Source organism: Ostrea edulis, chromosome 4 (genome assembly GCF_947568905.1).
Source record: "Ostrea edulis chromosome 4, xbOstEdul1.1, whole genome shotgun sequence".
Taxonomy (NCBI): Eukaryota; Metazoa; Mollusca; class Bivalvia; order Ostreida; family Ostreidae; genus Ostrea; species Ostrea edulis.
In genome coordinates this window covers 25,875,419-25,896,630 of record NC_079167.1, presented here as the reverse complement: position 1 = coordinate 25,896,630, position 21,212 = coordinate 25,875,419, and the positions used below count along the sequence as shown (strand labels likewise).

Sequence of the window (21,212 nt, the reverse complement as noted above, 5' to 3'; positions counted from 1 at the left end):
GATAGAGTGTTTGCCCCGCTTGCGGAAGGACGGGGTTTGAATCCCGGCCGCGACATACCTAAGTCGTTAAAACAGGTAGTGACAGTTCCATTACCAAACGCTCGGCATCAGGTGTGAATGTCACGGGTCCTCGGAGATGATCATAAAAACGGATGTCCCGTTTTATAGTAGGTGTGGCACGCTAAAGAACCCTCACTGCTCAATGGCCGTAAGCGCCGAGCATAGGCCTAAATTTGAAGCCCTTCTTCACCGGTCTTGGTGACGTCTCCATATGAGTGAAAATTTCTCGAAAGACGTTAAACAAGATGGACACCAAAATGTGATGTCATAACGTAAAAGAATTCTGCGCTATGCTGAAAAAATTATTAGTCCCATCCTTGAATTGATTTTCAATTAAATATCATAAACATCAACTTACTAACAAAGTTTACAATCTGAACTGGGTTCAAACAGTTCAAATCTTTTTAAGATCAACTTCTTTGGCATCAAATGAGACGGGAATGGACAACAAAGCTTTGTTTTCATTCTGCACACGTGTCTGTTACGATAATAATAACGGTCTTATACCATACCACCCCCTAATAAAGGGTAATACTGATTTTATTAGGGGGTGGTATGGTATTAGATCCCTAGTATTATTATTAGAAAATCATCGGTTCCTGTGGGCCGAGATGCTAGAAGCAGACGACATGCTCGACAGTGTTCATACGCCTAACATATTTATTGTGATTCGGTCTTTGCATTTATAGGCAAATATCCTTCAAAATTCTCTAATGCATTTTATCACAGGATTAAAGAGTAAATGTAAATACCTTGTAATAAAAACATAAATACGTAATTATGCAATGTACATGTACCGGTACATGCATGCAGAGATGTATCATATTTCTCTCGACATTGTATGCATCTTTATTTATTTACTTGTTTTGGGAAGTGTTCATTATGTAGTCTGGTAATATCGGCACAAAATTTATTCATTGCTTAAATACAACTGCTCTTCTTACCGTATTATGAAATAAGAATGATGTAAAGAAAACACCCGAGTTATTCCGAATAAATCACTCATCTTGCGTTCATCGTTCACTTTGCTTTCACGTTTGCGCTCCGTTCGAGCTCTGCGTTCGCTCACCGTTCAGCATTCACCAAATTGCATTCATCATTCGTTCTGCTTTCGTTCAGTGTTCGTTGACCATTCGCTCACGGAAAGTAGAATATTTCAGGGACTGTACATGCATGATAACTAGTCGATAGATACTATATACATAACCTGTATCTATATTCCGTGAGAGTAAAACAGCATTGGCATAGTTGTCGGAAGAATCAGAGGTTTCAATATAAAGATAATAGCTTCCCTCTGCAGCAGATGTTGGACCAGTTGATGAACTGGGTGTGGATCCCGACTTCCGAGTCCATGAGTGTCTATCCGTGGACGACTGATACAGTCCGCAGCTTGAATCCGATTCCCAGGATGACGACTCAAAATCACAATATAAACCATTTCCTACAACAAAGATTGATTGATTGATGTTTTCCGCCACACTCAACAATTTTTTCAGTTATCTGGTGGCGCCCAGTTTTTATTGGTGGAAGAGAGAACCCAGATACCATGTACCTGGTAAGAGACCACCGACCTTCCGAAAGTAAACTGGGAAACTTTCTCACTTACCGGTGCGAGCGGGCTTCGAACCCGCGCCGACAGAAGTGAGAGGCCGTGTGATTTTGAGCGCAATGCTCTAACCACTCGGCCACAAGGAGGGTAACTTGTACGTAAATTCTGCAACTATCCGACTGCAGAAAACAGAATTAAAAGCATTAGACAGACTGAAAAGAATTAAACAGAATTTAGAACTAAAGATATTAAAACTCCTGAATCATTTGTTTTTTTATATTTCATGTAAATTTCAATACCATAAACACCAAAACTATTTTAATTGAATTGGTTTTCTTGGTAAAACAAATAATAATAATAAAGAAACAAGTAAATCAGAGTTTTGTGAATTAATGATTTTAAGCCCATTGGTGTAATTTACCTTTCCTGGAATTTTCATGTCAGTCATCATCATACTGTGATATATTTCTCAATTTTAACACAGTGTTAACAAAATCATGTTTAATTTTTCTCCCAAACAAATCAATCAAATCACCCTAAATAATGCTACTACATTCATATATTGTTATTAACTAGAACTGTCCCAATGGGACTAATACCCCCCACGGGGCATATAAGATGATGGGAAATATTTAATGCAAGCACATTGGATATTTTCACATTATCTACAGGGCAATCAATGTGAATGCAGAGGTGTATATTCTACAGTACATGAAATATTAAAAATATGCTTAATATAAACAATGAATACTATTTGGCACATTTTAGGCTGTATGATAACAAATCCCTGGTCAACTCTTCTAGTCTTTAGTTTATATTCACTTTGTTAAAGATCATTATGTTATGCCAACTTTACTTTGTCATTAGAAATAAACTCTGGACAAATTGTGTCTATTACTACAAGTACAACCAAACCAGAAAATGTCCGTAACTTCCATAACTGTTAAAAAAATTTCAATGAAAATAGAAGATGCACAACTACATTATATATATAAGATGAGAATAAAGTTTGAATCAAATCTGTTCAACGGTATTAGAATTAAACTCTGGACAAAGTGCTCAACCCCCAAAATGAAAAGAAAATGTGCGTAACTTCTATAACTGTTAAAATATTTCAATGAAAATAGGAGATGTACAACTACATAATATATAGAAGATGTGCATAAAGTTTGAATGAAATATGTCCAGCGGTATTAGAAATAAACTTTGGACAAATTGCGTCTACGGACGGACAGACGCACAAAGTGATTCCAGTATACCCCCCCCCCCCCCAAACTTCGTTTGCGGGGGGTATAAAAACATTCTTTTTTTAAAATTATCCTTTTTGCATGAGAAGTGGCAAATTGAAGGTGGGTCTCCTTTATTTGATTAACAAAGCAAACGATAATTTAAAACCCTATATCCCTCATGTGGGAATATTGAAGATGATCAACTTTAAATTTAGAATATCAGTAATAGGCAGAATCGAAAATTGTAGGGCAATGGATACATAGGAGGAAACCAACAGAAAGCATAATAATTCTTCCTTGATTGTTTGATTTGGCTTTTACGCCATTTTGGCAATATCCCAGCCCTTTTATGGCGATTAACTAAATGAAATATGATATGTGAGTTTTTGAAGTTTCCCTGACGGATCCCAGTAAGCTTTCCCTTTTTCGAAAAACAGAAACGATTTTTTATGTGCCAAGAGGAGGGTTGTGAACCTTGACAAGGGACACCCTTTAACGTCCCATCCGATGGACATAAAAGTTTTAAAAAAGAGATAACATTTCATTTATATACATGAAAGCAGTTGTACCAGAAAATTTATCTTTTTTCTGTTGAAATCGCATTCTTGTGAAATTTGTATAATTATTTATAAAATGTTCTCGCACTGATTGTACATTATTAAAGAAGTATATTTCGTATGGGCGAAAAAGCACTACATTCTAAAAGGATGTGATGTATAGTTAATGGAAAGTCACACGATTTACATTCAGGCTGAAGTTCTCTTTTAAGTAGGTAAGACTGTCAATATGGAATGACCGGTACGTATTCTTGATATAATCACTCCGTCCCGGCGTTCCAGTAAGAAGTTGCACGGATTGTTTACTTTGATTTGAACGGAATAAAGTTTACTGAAACTGTGTAGCTTCTTTGAGGATCACTATAGGTCATGTTGCAATTTTGATGAATTCCGACCTCTCTTGCAGGGTTTTACCACTTTGTTTTTTTATATGGAGTGCATATGATTTGTCCATCTAACTCCTCCCACAGTTCATAAGGACCTTTTTTATTTTACTGTGTTTATAAGGGTACTGAAGATGTGAATATGACGAAAATTTTGCTTTTTTCGTTTCAATTTTTGAAAACATAAGATGTTGAAATATTTGTCCGCCTAACTTCTCCCCCAGTTTCCAATTGAGAACATTCTTTACAGACAGTTTGTATGGCTATTGAAGATGTGCATGTGGCAATGATTTCGATTTTCTTCAATTTTTGGGAAATTGTAAGTTGTTGAACATTTTTGAGGAAATGTTATAACGTAAGATCACGGTTTCTCCACTATACTCCTTTCCGTTTCTAAACTAACACCTTTGTAAACAACGTGAGAGTGTACGTATTGCAAGGCTATATCCCTATGGTGTTTGCGTCTCTCGGCTGGTTCGATACACAGGAGCTTGTTCTGCGTGTGGTCGGTTTTTGGGTCGAGGCGAACTGCTGGCGGACGGGTTGATGGTGAGGGGGTTCCGGCGGTCTCGTTTGGGGTCGGCGTTTCGCGGGTTCTGTGGTCGTTGTGGCGGTTTGGTTTCCCCAGTGCGGCCTGCCATTGGGTCAGCTGCTGTCTGACGTGTTTCGTGCAGATTGTTAGGACGTTCTTGGCACACTGGTTTGGCTGCGGATGGCTCCGTTTGCCTGGTCAAAATGTGGGGCTCACAGCAAGTGTGGCCAGTCGACAGGGGATGCTTATTCCTCCTTGGCACTTGGTCCCACCTCTGGTATATCCAGGGGTCTGTGTTTGCCCAACTCTCTATTTTATGTTGCCTATAGGAGTTATAGGATTGGTCGCTGTTCGGTGTCTTTACCTTTCATTCTAACTTTCTTTGAAGTTTGAAGATCACAGGTTTTTGAAACTTGATCAATTCGGGGAAAATAATTTTCGCACAGAGCTATTGGTTTGTCTATTTGTCTCTTGTCACAGTTTTTATAATAAGCCAGGGCGTTTTATTCATATGTTGGAAAATAAAGTATGATGGCTGATATTATCTTAATTAAAGTCCCACAACTCGTGGGTTAAGAAAAATATCCTACATTAGCTTGTGACGGGCGTATTATGTTCAATTTCGGGTTCTCTTGTTTCCGAAACGTGCCATGTACTAAACATGTGACTATCTTGTTAGCATACCGCGTGATATTTTCCCACAAATGTGTAGATCTGTGAATATCTAAATTGTACCAGCCTGTTAGTATGAAAGGTGAAGATAACGAACAGTGATCAATCCCACAACTCCTATAAAAATACAAAATAAAGAATTGAGCAAACACGAGACAACTAGATATATCAGAGGTGGGATCAGGTGCTTAGGAGGAGTAAGCATCTTCTATCAACTGGTCACAACCACAGAGTGCCCTATGTAAGGTGAAGATAACGAACAGTGATCAATCTCATAACTCCTACAAGCAATACAAAATAGATAGTTGGGCAAACACGGACCCCTGGACACACCAGAGGTGGGATCAGGTGCCTAGGAGGAGTAAGCATCCCCTGTTGAACGGTCACACCCGCCGTGAGCCCCATAATCTTAAGCAAGTAAACGGTGTAATGCAAATCAGTGTACCAAGAACGGTCTAACAATCGATATAAAACACATCAGACAGCATTTGACCCAATGACAGGTTGTATTGACAAACTAGATCGTTATAACGTCCATATAATTTGCAAACTGTTGACTTTAAACAACACTGTTGAAAACTGCAATATCAACTTGTTTGTCAGTAGCCCGCCTCGATTTTAAAAATGATCATACGCAGAACAGTATCGAATCAGTTGAAATATAAACACCCTATGCTTATGATAATGGAATATTGCTACATAAATATGAGAAATTCACGATGGAAAAGTTGTAATCATCCCATTTGTCATAAAGTCGAGTTGTTAGTTTGCCGTTAATACCCAATTCTCAATAAGATATCCAGGTACGAAGCAGATATTGAAGACTGTGATATTTTTTTTATCTGAGTTCACATGGATATATCGAATCGAAATATGAATGAAAATGTTTATTGTTAATAGATAAAACGTAGAAACTTTCGAATAAACTCTGCTTTATAAGAATAAAGAATAGGTCAGCTAACAAAGGAGCACAATTCGTGTCCCTGGAAATTCCTTACAGACTGTTGACCTTATCACCAAATAGTACGTGTATTGTCAATGAGGAGGTTCAGCATATTTTTTGTTTCAGCTTCAGAGTACTTGTGTGTGAAATCTTCAGAGATTAAGGAAAGTCCGTGCTTTTACGTATCCGGTTTTAAATTTTAAACACCGACTAGAAAGTTCCATGCAGTTATAACTTCTTTGTTTGATGTTTGTAGTTTACGAGAACTGTACGAGTCAAATTTAGCATTCAAATGTGAATCTTAGATATATTTACCATGAATTATTATAGTGTGAAGTCCTCACTAGCTCCAATGGTACGAAGCAATGTAATATCTACATTGAAAGGCGCATAGGCTTAAAAGGCTCATAGCTTGCAATCTAAGCCTGAACAAGTTAAAAATCATACATAGGCGTGATCCTCACAGAGGAATTCACACTGAATTTTAGGGAGTGTGTTTGGTTCAAAGAAACCCAGAATTATAAATCCTCAGAAAATCATCAGCAAAGTTGTTGAATGTTTGAACTCTTCTTCACAAGTACTTTCAAGAAACAAAATTATTTGTACATGAGCTGTAGTTGCTAGAATCTACATATATGTTACACTATATTTATTTTTTCTATAAGTATGAGATAGCATGTATGTATTTTTATGTATTATATGATTGATAGCCAAACAAAAAAAGAATAACACACACACCAAAAAAAATTGTGAGATAAAGGAAGGGGTGGGGGTGCAACCCCCCCCCCCCCCCCCCACTCCTTGTGTTCTAATTGTCTGGTAGGACAAAATTTTCAGTATGTTTTACATATATATATATATATATATATATATATTGTCATATTCTGTTAATTTTGATTTTAAGACTGTATTTGCTGTTACAATTTACTATTTTCAAAGTGTGCAAAGAATAATTGTAAAACTTAAATTTAAAAATGGGGGTTTACATATTCAAGAGACCATTTTGCAAAATATCTCAGGTCAACTATGGTAAAATATGTTTTTTTGTTAACCTTAGATATAATTCTAAATATTTTTAAAGAAAAACTGGCATGTAAACAATTTAGATTTTGAGAATTTTTCAAAATTGCGATATTCTGTGATTTTTTTTCTGAAGGATGTGAGCAGATTAAACAGCAATTGTGTATGTTTTCAATTGAATATCTTTAAAAATTCTCTCAGTAAATGAATAACTATTGGTTTTTATATATTATAGCTTAATATGATGTGCTTTGGTGCATATTTTTAATAAAACATGAGATAATGCATTCTTGTGTTAGAATTTGGCTTTTGCATTTGGGGGTATATGTGCTCTGTAGAACATAGTATAAAAATAAACCTGCAAAGGTGTGTCTTATATGGGCTTTTTAGTTAGTTTATGAGTTGTTAAAGTTATTTAAATGAAAAAAAAATTGATTGACAGAAATTTCTAATAGTATTTACCTACCTTAATTCAATGACTCCCTAATACAGGTAACAAAACACATCGAAACGAAGAAATGAATATTCTCAGAAAATAGAAGAAAAAAGATGCAATAATGGCATCGTCATGGTATGTTTATTATTCGACTTGCATAATAATTGAATCTATCCTATATTGAATTAATTCAGACTGAAAATCAAATGTTCCGAACTTTTTTGTTGTGTTTACACATTTAATGTAAGCGTTACAGTTACAAATGATTAAGAGCATTGGCAAGTTTCCTCTACATGGTTCGTATAAAATTCTTAAAATGGAAGCGGTTAGACTCTATGGATGTTAAAATATCATCATGCAATGATGAAGTATCAGCATAGGAAGACAAAGTATCATCACTTATTACATTTTCAACAGTGGAATACTGGATTTATCCATTGAATGAAAGTTGCTATTTTCACCGTTGTTATTTTCTCACAGTTATTGCATTGATCACTGTTCGTTACCTTCACCTTTCACATGGATCTGTGAATTGTTTACATTTTACTGTGTTGGACTTAATTGGCGACAATGCTGTATACTATGTTAAGTTATTATGTTGTTCAAAACCCTTTTAAATGTAAAAACTGCAAATTTTATAGCTTTTTCTGGCACATTACGTGTTTTGTGTGATGTCAGGCCTAGATTTAGAATTCCCGGTACTTTCTGTCAGAGCGACTCAAAAGTCGATCTTGTGCTGTAAAACATGTATCAAGATCTGTTACACTTTGCTTTTTTAAATTTGATCAATGCAGTACACATAAAATCAATATATGCACCCCAGGGGTGCATGAGCCGAGTTGCATGGGATACAATGTAAAGTCAGAAATGAGGTGGGATATTCATAATTGTGACAAACTAATTTCAGTTTTAAACTTTTCGAGTTACTGTCCAGAAACTATATTTGTCTGAAGTTTTCAATCTATTTTCGATCACTGTGACCTTGACCTTTGACCCTTTTCTCTCCAAAATCAATAGGGGCCTTGCTTTGCTGGTATCCAACAATATATCCAAGTTTCATTCGATTCAAACAGGAGGCAATGCTCACTAAGAATACCTCCCCCCCCCCCCCCCCCCCCCGCTTACCCCAATCTCCCAAAGAGTGTTGTTAATGGGTATAAATTACCTCTTTCCTGAGTGTAAAAATATGGTATGCCTTTGTAGAAGAAAATGGAAGATATAGTCCGAACACAAATCCATGGTATAGACCTATAATTTTTACCTTGAGATCAAAGGTCAAGGTCATGAATGTACATGACACATAGTCTCATGGTGATACAACCATGTCTTATGGTATGACTATGTGAAAACCCTATAATTAATTTTGACCTTGATGTCAAAGTTCAAGGTCATATGGAGGTCATGAAGGTACCCGACACATCGTTTCATGGTGATACACTCATGTGTCAAATATGGTATGCCTAAGTGAAAGAACAAAGAAGTTATGTCCCGGACACGAATCCATTGTAAAAAACTTTAATTTTGACCTTGAAGTCAAGGTCATATAGAGGTCATGAAGGTACTCGACACATCGTCTCATGGTGATCCACCTGTGTGCCAAATATGGTATGCCTATGTCAAAGAAGTTATGGCCGGACACGAATCTGCACAGACAGACAGACAAGAGTGATTCCTATATACCCCCGAACTTCGTTCGCTGGGGGTATAATTAAAAATTTTCGAGTTATCCTCCTGAAACCAAATTTTTTTGGAATTTTAAATCTATTTTCGGTCACTGTGACATTGACTTTTGACCTATTTTCTCCAAAATCAATAGGGGTCTTCCTTACCTGGTAAATGACAATATCTTAAAGTTCCATTTGATTCGGATTTAAACTTTCTGAGTTATCATCTGGAAACCAAATTTTTCTGAAAATGTCATTCTTTTTTCGGTCACTGTGACCTTGACCTTTGACCATTTTTCTCAAAAATTAATAGGGGTCTTCCTTACCTGGTACCCAACAATATATTAAAGTTTCATTTGATTAGATTGTAAACTTTGCGAGTTATCCTGAAACCAATTGTTGACGCCCGCCCGCATCACCAAACCAATAGCCGAGTTCAACTTCGATGCAACTTGGCTAAAAAACAAGATGGCGATTTTTCGCTTCGCCGGTATGTCCTTGTGCAATGCAAGTGATTTCTATTTATCAGTGTTTATACAGGGACTGCTACAAAAACCGACGAAAATGTAATAAACGGAAATTCAATGTCTTTGTTGTTGGATTTTTAATTTATTTCACTCGTGAGACAGGATTATTTGATATTTTTGCTAGTGCTTTGCACTTGTATGAAAATATTAAAAAACAATCCACGTGAAATAAATTCTACATCCAAGAACAAAACATTGAATATCCTCTGTATGATGAAAGAGTATCATAATACATAAATGTAACATGTATGTTTTCCACATACGGCAGTTATGGCGTTCCATAAATCTCCATTATAATAAATAGCTAGCAGCAATAATATAGCCTTCTCCGATTGAGGGGTGGGGTAGGGGTGGGGGCTGCTACAAATCTTTAGGATTTCCGTAATGGTGCAAATGCGGGAGTGATTCGCTCCCGTAATATTTTCGATCAGTCTAAACATTTGCTTACTTTCTTTACGTAAATGAAATGATATTCTATCATGTTTCTTAGTCAATACATCAATTTACAACCTGCAAATTACGATTTGTGAGGCTCTATTTTACCGTTTTCAACAATTTCGACATATTCCAATTTGTGCGCCATGTTTCATGTACTGAGAGTACGAGTGAAAAAGCTATTTCGTCGGATTGAAAAAGTTTGAATTTAATATCAAGATAAACAAGAGGTACTGTGAGCAATGCTCACTACGAATACCCCCCGCTTACCCCAATCTCCCAAAGGGTGTTGGTAATAGGTATAAACTACCTCTTTTCTGAGTGTAAAAAACAAATGGCATGACAAACCGAACCATATTGCTACTTCGATGTCCAGTGCGTGTGACCTTTGACCCCAAAATCGATAGGGAACATCTTCATCCCATGGGTAGTCCATATGTATGATATGGTGACTGTAGGTGGAAAGGATAACGCTTTAGAGCCCGGAAACCATATTGCTACTTCGATGTCCAGTGTGCTTGACCTTTTGACCCAAAAATCGATAGGGAACATCTTCATCCCATGGGTAGTCCATATGTATGATATGGTGACTGTAGGTGGAAAGGATAACGCTTTAGAGCCCGGAAACCATATTGCTACTTCGATGTCCAGTGCGCTTGACCTTTTGACCCCAAAATCGATAGGGAACATCTTCATCTCATGGGTAGTCCATATGTATGATATGGTGACTGTAGGTGGAAAGGATAACGCTTTAGAGCCCGGAAACCATATTGCTACTTCAATGTCCAGTGCACTTGACCTTTGACCTTTTGACCCCAAAATCGATAGAGAACATCTTCATCCCATGGGTACTCCATATGTATGATATGGTGACGGTAGGTGGAAAGGATAATGCTTTATAGCCCGGAAACCATTGCGTCTACGGACGGACAGACAGATGGACAACCCGATTCCAGTACACCCCCCACAACTTGTTGCGGGGGGTATAAAAAACGAACAACAGAGTGTAAATTATCTCTGCAACCAAATGATTTTCCTTTCTTTGTCGGAGTGGCTCGAGTAACTACATTTTTGCGCTGATTGTCAATGTTTAGTTTTTTCCCCAGTAGATCCACCTACAAGATCTCGCGATGGCGAAACAGACGATGTACATGATATTTAATGAAAAACACCTTTCTTAGACATGCCCGAGCACAAAGTTAGTACTCCTTTTGGTGTAAACAACATTTGGTACTTATACACAATCTAATTATCGGATTTTTATAAAATTGTTTTGCACCATTACGAAGATCCTATGGAACCGTTGCCCTATCCCAAAAATGTCAGGATAAAAAAATCGGATAGGGCTACATTAATTGCAGCTAATAAATGGCTATAGTTTCAGGTAAATAAATTATATTGTTATACCCCTTTAAAACAGTTCCTATATAACTCCTTACAAGAAAAAGTCCAACAATTCGACTGTTCTGGCGAATGTTGGACCGGGAACTGTTAAAATCGACTGTTAAAAAAAGACTGTTGACCGATGACGTCATATGGCGCTAACTCGAGTTATCTTTTCGTGCCGTTTGGATAAAGAGAAATGACGGATGCACATTTTACGACAGCAACGGAAGATGAAATTCAATTAATTCTTCAAAGTAGGGACAGCAAGAACATAAAAAAAATATCTCTTCATCATTTTCAAGAATCAATTGTATAAGATAAATTTACTTATTTTTATTTTATTCGTGTTAAAGCGGTTATACGCAAGTCGCATGATTCTTGGTCTGCTGATTTGTTTACGTAATGGCGTTCTTCTGGACACCGACAGCTCTGCAAATTTCACTGAGAAAATTTGCGAATGTACGTTTCGACAGAGGTCTGGCTGTAAACCATTTGTCGGCATCCAAGAGAGAATCGTGGTAATGTTGATTAAATAAGTAAGAGGCATTTTGATCAGTTTTCTCAATCAAAAGTTGCACATGGCATCAATTCGGATCGTCGGTTGCATACATCCGTTTTTCCATACTATGGTCATCACTTGACGAAAGGCCTCCCTGGCGATTTTTCTCGTGTGTTAAGGTAACATACTTCCTAGATTCGTCCTCATGAAAATTGAAGCTATTTCTCTGAAGTTGGTGAAGGAATCCCCTTGAGAACAAGTGCACCAATGATAGCTTTGTGTTGCGTAGGCTTAGATAAACCTTGACGTGTTCTCTCTCTCTCTGAATAGTCCATCTCAAATGCCATTTCCACTTTTAAATTCTTTGTCGTAAACAATGTTTATGTCTCTTTAAATCAGCAAGATGTCCATTGATGGCTGCTCTGATGTTTATTTATGATAAAGCAGTGGTTATTGCTCGACATTTTCAGACTTTGTAGTTTTAAACGACATTTTAGGTTGTGGTCTGGCTTGGCAATAGAAGCGCTCCAGACCCACTAGTCCCGTGGGGATCCGGGTTAGAATAGGTCCTCAGTATCCCTTGCTTGTCGTAAGAGGCGACTAAATGGGGCGGTCCTTCGGATGAGACCGCAAAAACCGAGGTCCCGTGTGACAGCAGGTGTGGCACGATAAAGACCCCTCCCTGCTCAAAGGTTATACGCGCCTAGCAAAGGCCTAAATTTTGCAGCCCTTCACCGGCATTGGTGACGTTTCCATATGAGTGAAATATTCTCGAGAGGGACGTTAAACAATATTCAATCAATCATTGCAGTTTTTATCATTATTTATACCCTTTTATCATGATAATGGCAAATTAAAATTTTTTTCATGATGACAATTTGTTCATAATTTCATATGATGTAAATGATAATACACGTATATTTATGCTCTTTTCAAAACATGGGGTCAATGCGCTCGTTTTTTTTGTTGTTGTTTTTTTTTTTTTTTTTTTTTTTTTTTTTTTAAATGTTTGGCATTATTTAACACTTTTTCATCTTATTTTTGCCCATGCCAATGAATGGCGCGTTATTTGGCGGACGACAGCATTGTCATTTACATGCAATTATGATGTACGTTTCCTGCTTTTATTAAATCACTGTGACGTTAAAAATGAACTATGATGTTTACCAACTGTTACGCGCTGGCGTTTGTTTACATGCCTGTTATGGCTTTGATTGTTCATATATTGTGACGCCATGGCCTTAGTGATAGCAAAACAGAGTTATTTCCCCCTGTAACTATTGTGTATGCCTTTAAGTGGACTCATCTGTACTTTTTCAGTTAAAAGCTGGACTTGAAAGTCAAGGCATTTTGCAAAAGGTGGGTACAATCTTGCATTAAAAGATGATTCCAATGTTCAATCACTTTCATTCTTTGACACCAGAGATATTGTAACTTTTTCTGCCAACTTGTCATTATGTGGGGGTGGGGATATGGTACATGTAATGTAAACAAAGAAAGGAGGCTAACACAAATGCAGCCGAGACCCCCACCCCCACCACCACACCACCACAATTCGCAACATGTTTTTCACAGTATGGATAATTAAATATGTATTACTATATATAGATCTCTTTAGCAAGGCCCATCTTTGAAACTGTATACATGTACATCTCCTTTCAAGTTACTGTCATTAATATTCAACATTTATCTCGGGGGGGTGGGGGGGGGGGGGGTGGGGGGGTTGTTATTGTGATTGGTCAGCAGATTGGGCAAGATATTTTTGGCATAGCTACTTGCCCTTGGGCAAGTGCATTAAAATTGTATTTGTCAGTCCTTGTGACACTTTTTTGTTAACTTTCCTAATATGCACTCTGACTCTGCACCCATATAAATGAAATGATACAATTCATGTCATGACCTACCCTCTAGGTCATATCTTCAAGGTCACTAGATAATTTTTTGTTAATTTCTTGTGTGTTATATATCTTCAACTTATTTAGGATATTTAAAACTTATGTCAATATGATGTGTCATGACTTGCAGTATAATCTACTTTGAGACAGTGCACACCTTTTTATATCCCAATTTATTGAGTGACTTTCTTGAGATATTAAAAGATGGTTAGATGACCAAGTGTTGACTGATATATGATGTTTTCATTTTATGTATTTATTTGTAACAGAAAGTAAAACGCCTGAAGCCTGAGGAAAGTAAAATATATATCTGACTATAAAGGTGAGTTTAAACCATATTTATATCATCTTTGCTTGCTGATTTGTTCCTATATTCCTACAAGGCTGAATTCATGCAGGAACAACTCCGCATAAGAAACAAGATCTTAGCCTCAAAATCTAATCTACAGTTCAGATACATAGATGACGTCTTATCTACATGTATTAACAATGATACTGTTTCTAAGTATCTGCATATCATGTATCCTCCTGAACTTGAGATGAACTCAACTACATGTATGGAGTCACATTGTTCTGCCTCATATTTCGACCTTCTTTTTTTTTTAATTTGACAGGAAAGGAAAATTAAACACGGAAGATATATGATAAACGTGATGATTACAATTTCCCTATTGTCAACTTTCCATACTTGTCAAGCAACATTCCATCTTCGCCCGCGTACGGTGTATTTGTTTCCCAGTTGATTCGCTACGCTAGAGGAAGCTCTTTGTATAAAGAATTCTTGAACATATCTGTGTTGCTTGCCAAAAAACTGTTGACACAGGGATATCAAATGCCCAAGCTTATATCGTCAATGAAAAGTTTTATGGGCGACACCACGAACTCGTTGACAGATACAGTATCAGTGTTTCAAAATTGTCTCGTGATATACTCAGCGCTACATAACTAATTTTTCAGGTCTCTTACCTGATTTGACTTTGAGAAATGCTTGACGGGTGACAAATGTGGAGCAGGAAGTGCTCACTCTTCTGGAACACCTGGCCTCATCCTGAATGATTCTAGGGTTCATGCGTTTCCTTGTTTTTTGTGTGTTTTTATGTGTCGATCGTATTTATTTTCAATTTTGTCCCTCCCTGGTCTTCCCATTTTGATTGTGGCAATCACATTGGTACCTTTTCTTGAATATACTTTAAATAGATATATTTTAGGAGGCTTTTAGAAGGTTTGAAATAAGAATTTATTTGGTTGCTTGTGCTATAATAAATGCTCACCTACATGTAGTAGATTTTGAAAAATCATATTGATATTTTTTGGCGCTATTGTGGGTTTGACCCATCAACTCAGACACACATAAGCTTGTAATTGCATGGTATTGTACATGTATGTGATCCTAATAAGTACTTGTATCACCAAATATTGAATCACTGAAATTGAGTGCAAATGAGAAAGAAATGTTGTTATTGCTATATATACAATGTACTGTTTACTTTAGGTGAACTAATGCTGAGTTGCTTTGCTCTATTTGTATGAATGCACTTGTTCTTGCATTACACAGGATTTGGTGTATTTGCCGAAAAAGACTTCAGAGCAAGGGACTTTCTTCTAGAATATGTTGGAGAAATAATTACTGAAGAAGAGGCATTTGAAAGGCAGATAAAATGTGATGAAAATATTTTTTTTACAAGAACAAAGGAAAAAGTATGTGGTAAGTTTTATACATGAATGATGGTAGACATCAGAAAGTGTTTTGTTTTCAGTTTGCAAAGCTCATTCCTGTTCTCTAAATTAAACGACATGTACATGTAAGAACATTATTGATCTTTATTTGGTTAATGCATAATTGAAATAGTTTTTTGTACCGGACTTGACAAAGTCGGGATAATATCATACCTGTACATGCAAGGTGAAGATAACGAACAGTGATCAATCTCATAACTCCTACAAGCAATACAAAATAGATAGTTGGGCAAACACGGACCCCTGGACACACCAGAGGTGGGATCAGGTGCCTAGGAGGAGTAAGCATCCCCTGTGCCTGACTGTCTGTCAGCGTGTGTGCCTACTTGCTTATTGCGTGTCTGCCTGATAGTTTTTTGGTTTATTTCTCCTCAACTATTTTGTGCAGGATATCCATGCTGTGTACATACTTTGTTACATGTAATACTCTGTCATATACCAAAATTAGGTCACTGCCTTTTGTATTTTGACCTTAACCAATTAAAGGAATTGGGTTTTGGGGAAATATCTCCTCAACTAGTTCAAGCAGGATATTCATATTTGGTACATGAGTAGGTATATTGTGTAATATACCATAGTGTTCAATATAAAGCAATTTAGCATGGCGCGGTGTCATGCCCTTTTCCTGATGCCATGCCCTTTTTTTCCCGACGCCATGCCCTTTTTCTCAATCAAACTTATCGACGACAGAGCGCCATTTATTTCTTTTTGGTAAAAGTAATCTTAAAACTACATTAGACCACTGGTCGTCTCTATCGAAAAAAAGAAAGATACAACGAGTTAAGTTCATTCTATGAAATTTAAATTGAGGGAAGTTTACATGACCTGAAGTTAATGAAATAATGCCCCCCTCCCCCCTATATACTAGTATATTAAATATTGTTTTATCTGAATCTGTGTAATTTTATTTTTGCAAGGCAAGTACATGAAGATGCATATAAAACTTTCTCAAAAAGAGAAAGTATATACATGTAGGGTGTATTGCAAAGTTATATATATTACTGAATATTGTTGCCTTTAAAATCAAATAATTACGATAACAAAGTGCCCTAAAAATCCGAAAATTGCATAACATGTGCCCTTTTAAGGCAAAATTTTGTGTGCCCTTTTTCTTTCTATACCAAAAGTAGGTCACCGCCACCTGTATCTTCCATTGTTTTGTTTTTTTTACAGAGTTTACAGCCCTTGACACTTAGAATATCTCCAGAATATTAGATTAATTTTTTCATCGCAACTCCTCTTCAATGGTTTGAGGGAAAATGTTTTGAAACTTTGTAAAAAGTAAAGGCATGATATGAAGATGCACATGGAGGAGGGGCATTATGATCTATTGTTTTTAATTTTTTTTTTTAAAGAGTTACAACCCTTACCACTTTCAATTGTAGTCAAAATATAGGTTAATCTCATAACTTTGCCATTTCTGTTGACTTGCTACCACTTTGAGATACTTCTATTTGTCATTTTCAGTATTGATGCTTCATCAACTCAAGATCATATATCCCAGTATGTCAATGATGGGAACAAAATGGCTAATGCTGTCATGAAACTTATGACTTTTGAGAGGCCTTGTCTATGCTTGTTTGCTGTCAGAGATATTCAAGAGAAAGAAGAAATACTGTATAACTATGGAGATACTCAGAATCTCTGGTGGAGAAATAAGGTACAGATATTGAAGAAAGCATAATAATTTCTCAACCTACTGTGATTGACTTGATCCACGATATCATATGTTCAATGAACTGGATTAAATTTCTTTAGATATAAAGTTATATAATGATTTACCCTTGAATTGAGGCATTAATACAAATTTGATAACCATGAAGATGAATACTTTCAGTTTACATTGTATTTTGACTAGGCCTGAGTATCGCAAGATATTTCACGATACGATATGTATCGCGATATTTGTATGCAATACGATTATATCACAATACAATTGCTGTTTAGAAAATAATTATTTCCTTCCTTTATTAAAAGAGATCTTAAAGATAATTGGTGGCCAACAGAGTTATTTTTAACCAATTGTATTATGTTTGTGATGCCTCCGCAAGTGAGTGGTCATGTTTGTTGTGTTGCCGCTGTATGGCATGGTAGCAAGACGTCATTTGCACACAGCATTCTTTCTGTCCGATTTCAGGAACCCAAACGATTTCCAGACAGCGAACTTGAATGCAGCAGGTGCATTTCGTATATCAGTGTCCACAGACACAACTCCATTCAGTCTGACAACCACGTTGTCCGTTGCCATGTTTGCAAAAGGAATTAGATATGTCGTAGCCAAAATTAGTTTGACACGTGAATAGAAAGAAAACCACTAACAGTATCACGATTCTGGCATGACGATATGATACGCGTATTGTGGGATCTCGCGATCGATATATCGGCGTATCGTTACACCTCTAATTTTCACCTCTCAACCTATGCTTGAAGTTTATGGCTTTTCTCATCCCATGGAAGGAAATGATATATATTTTTATGGGTGGTCAAGTAATAAGAAGTCATGGATTTTCCTTGCTCACCTAGGGGGCTTTATAATTTTTTAAAGAATCTTCTATCATTCTGAATTTTCAGAGAGTTACTAGGGATGAATATGATTATGGTAAAGGGAAGAATTATTTGTTTTCGTTTTCACAGTCATTATGAACATACTTTTACATGTCAAATTTTATTAATAAGTGTAACAGAGAAATTGCATTGTTCATTTTTTTTTTATCACAAATAATCTTTTTCTGATCTACATCAGAGTTCTTGAAAACTTCTACCAATTAGCCGGACAACAGGTCCTGCTAGTATGAAATTTTTACAGGACCTATCAACAACATCTTGCAGGACCCACTGTTATTTGTCCTAAAAAAGTACAAAAAGTGTATAATAACATTATACACTTTGTGTGTGTGTGTGGGGGGGGGGGGGGGGGGTATTCGTCTTGTAGCTGACATACACTTAAATTATTTTTCTAACTTCATTTTATTCAGGTAGAAAAAAAGGTACTTTTCAGATGATGCAGATTATAAAAATGGCAAAATATTAGTTCATGTATGCTGTTATGTTGGATTTTAAATCTTTGTTTTTTTTTCAGAAATTTTACCATATAGCTTTATTGGCATCAATCATAATACGGATGGCCGCTTTCGACTAGGAAGCTTTAGATCACTAGTGTTTGTGTAATTACAAAGTTATCTGTTTAACTTGATAATGGTATGACAGATTTTTTTTTTAAATTAGGTAATCAACAGTTAAGGGCATGGTATGCAATCAATCAGAGGTGTTGCATTTCCACTAAAAATAACATACATTTACATGATGTAGGTGGTCAGCGCATGACGAGTACAACCTCTGGAATTGCGTGAAACTCATGAAATTCCAGGTCTTAATTTGTTTGCCTAGCACAATTACACATTTATTTCTCTTCAAAGAAACAAAAAAAATCCTAAAGATATTGTATCATTCGGGAATGCCAAATAAAATAATTTTAAAGAAAATGTTAGAGAGTAACATGTGACATCCGAGCATAATTTAATGGCGTGCCTTTAATATTTTCACATGGAGAGAAAAAGAATATATATTAAATCCCAGCAGAATACTGCGCCATTGAGAGATGTTAATATATCTTCTTGTGATATTAACATACTGTTACAATAATGGAATAAAAATTCTCAGGAATTTTCTATCTTATGTTGAAACTATCGTAAGAATAACAAATATTTGCCTGCATTTTTTGTCGGACAATAGGACCAACGATTATCAGAATTTTGCCGGATCCTATGAAAACTTACCAGTTAAGAATAGAGGTCCGGAGGTTTTCAAAAACTCTTCTACATCAAATTTAACTTGTCTGTCTGTCCTTCATTAAACAACTTATCACATTTTCAACTGATCTGAAATTGATGGGCCAGTTTCAACATTGCATGAAATATGGGGATACCATTGTTATAAAAGAGGTGCTGGCAACGAGGTTCTTGCATTTCCATGATTTAAGTTTGTTGATGAGAAATAATTCCACAGGCAAGTCTATACTAATATCTCACTTTCCCAAATCAATTTTTCACTCACCCCAGGCAACGGGAAAGCATAATTCTAGACCCCTGAGTATGGGTATGGATTCATAATGACTATGGCCAATATTTCTTATTTATGCATCAAGCTTCAAGGAAGTGGTAATAGAGTTATTAATACTGCCCCAGACTTCTGAAAGTGTAGTGTAAATGAAAAAAAAGGAGGTGATGTCCAAATAGGTTCTACCTTGCAAGAGCCGGGAACGTGGCTTTTCAAAATGAAATAATTATGTCTCCCCTTCATTGAAGGGAGACATATTGTTATTGTGCCCAGTTCTTTTATCAAGGTCATCCGACTTTAGGTCGGGTGACCTTATATTGATTCTGTAGATTTTTCTTGTTATTTTTCTTCTTCTTCGAAGTGTTTTTTGTTGGAGCCATAACTCGAAAAGGCTGAAAGGATTTATCTCAAATTTTCAGGGAGTATTACTTCCAAAAAATTGTTGATCATTTTTCTCAATTTTTAAAGATTCCTTTTCCTTCTAGAGTTATCCCCCTTTTTCAGCTCACCTGAGCTGAAAGCTCAAGTGAGCTATTCTGATCACATTTTGTCTGGCATCCGTCTGTCCGTCTGTAAACATTTCACATTTTCGACTTCTTCTCTGAAACTGCTGGGCCAATTTCAACCAAACTTGGCAGGAAGTATCATTGCGGGATGGGGATTCAAATTGTTCAAATGGTGCCCCTGACCCCTAGGGTTTTGTACTTAGGGGCTAAAAAAGGTGAAAATGTACCATTTCTTAAAAAATATTCTTGTCAAAAGGCACTGGAGAGAATGATTTGATATTATGCATGAAGCATCTTATAGCTGAAAGCTCATGTGAGGTTTTTTGATTAGTTTGTCTGTCATCCGTCAGTCTGTAAACTTTCCACATTTTCAATTTCTTCTCTGAAACTGCCAGGCCAATTTCAACCAAACTTTGCAGAACGTATCATTGCGCGATGGGGATTCAAGTGTTTCAAATGGTGCCCCTAGTCATAGGGTTCTGTGCTTATGGGCCCAAATGGTTAAAAAGGTACCATTCTTAAAAAATCATCTTGTCATAAAGCACTGGAGAGAATGATTTGATATTATGCACGGGGCATATAAGCGACCATGAGATTCAAGTATATTGTTACTGGTTCTATCCTCCACCAATAAAAACTGGACACCATTGTATGATGGAAAATTGTTGAGTGTGGCAAAAAAACAACAACAAATAAACAAACAAAATCAGGTAATGAAAAAAAGGTGTCATCAATGTATGTTAAGACAGTAAAAGATGTCTCTTGCAGATGTGAATATGGCATTTTTCCATAAAATAAAGCATCCCACATGACTATGCTATCTTCACTTGAGGGCACAAAAAGCAACATGATCATCCTTGCACTTCCAAACTTGGATTTTAACATTTTTTGCATGAGAAGCAAAAAAAAAAAAAAACAGTAAAGAATTTAAGAATATGTGAGGTAACCATAAATGCATCAACAACTAGTGCAGATGTTGCAAATTGAATTAATTTTAGTAGCTGTGGCCGTTGTGGTACTTAGGTTTAAGTATATCGGGGCACCTATTAGTACTAGCTAGTGGGTTCAAACTTTTTTTTTTGGTAGGGCACTGGTTTTTAAATCTGGAGGTTGTATTTGAGACTTA

General features: G+C 36.5%; 1 protein-coding gene across 1 annotated transcript in view; it reads right to left on the bottom strand.

The window, feature by feature from the left end:
- Positions 1-21,212, bottom strand: part of LOC125671848 (sushi, nidogen and EGF-like domain-containing protein 1) — a 65,616-nt gene that overhangs the window by 29,932 nt on the left and 14,472 nt on the right. The window contains exon 3 of the mRNA XM_056162375.1: positions 1,268-1,501. The gene's annotated coding sequence lies outside the window, so the exon portion shown is untranslated. The remainder of the gene's footprint in view (positions 1-1,267; positions 1,502-21,212) is intronic.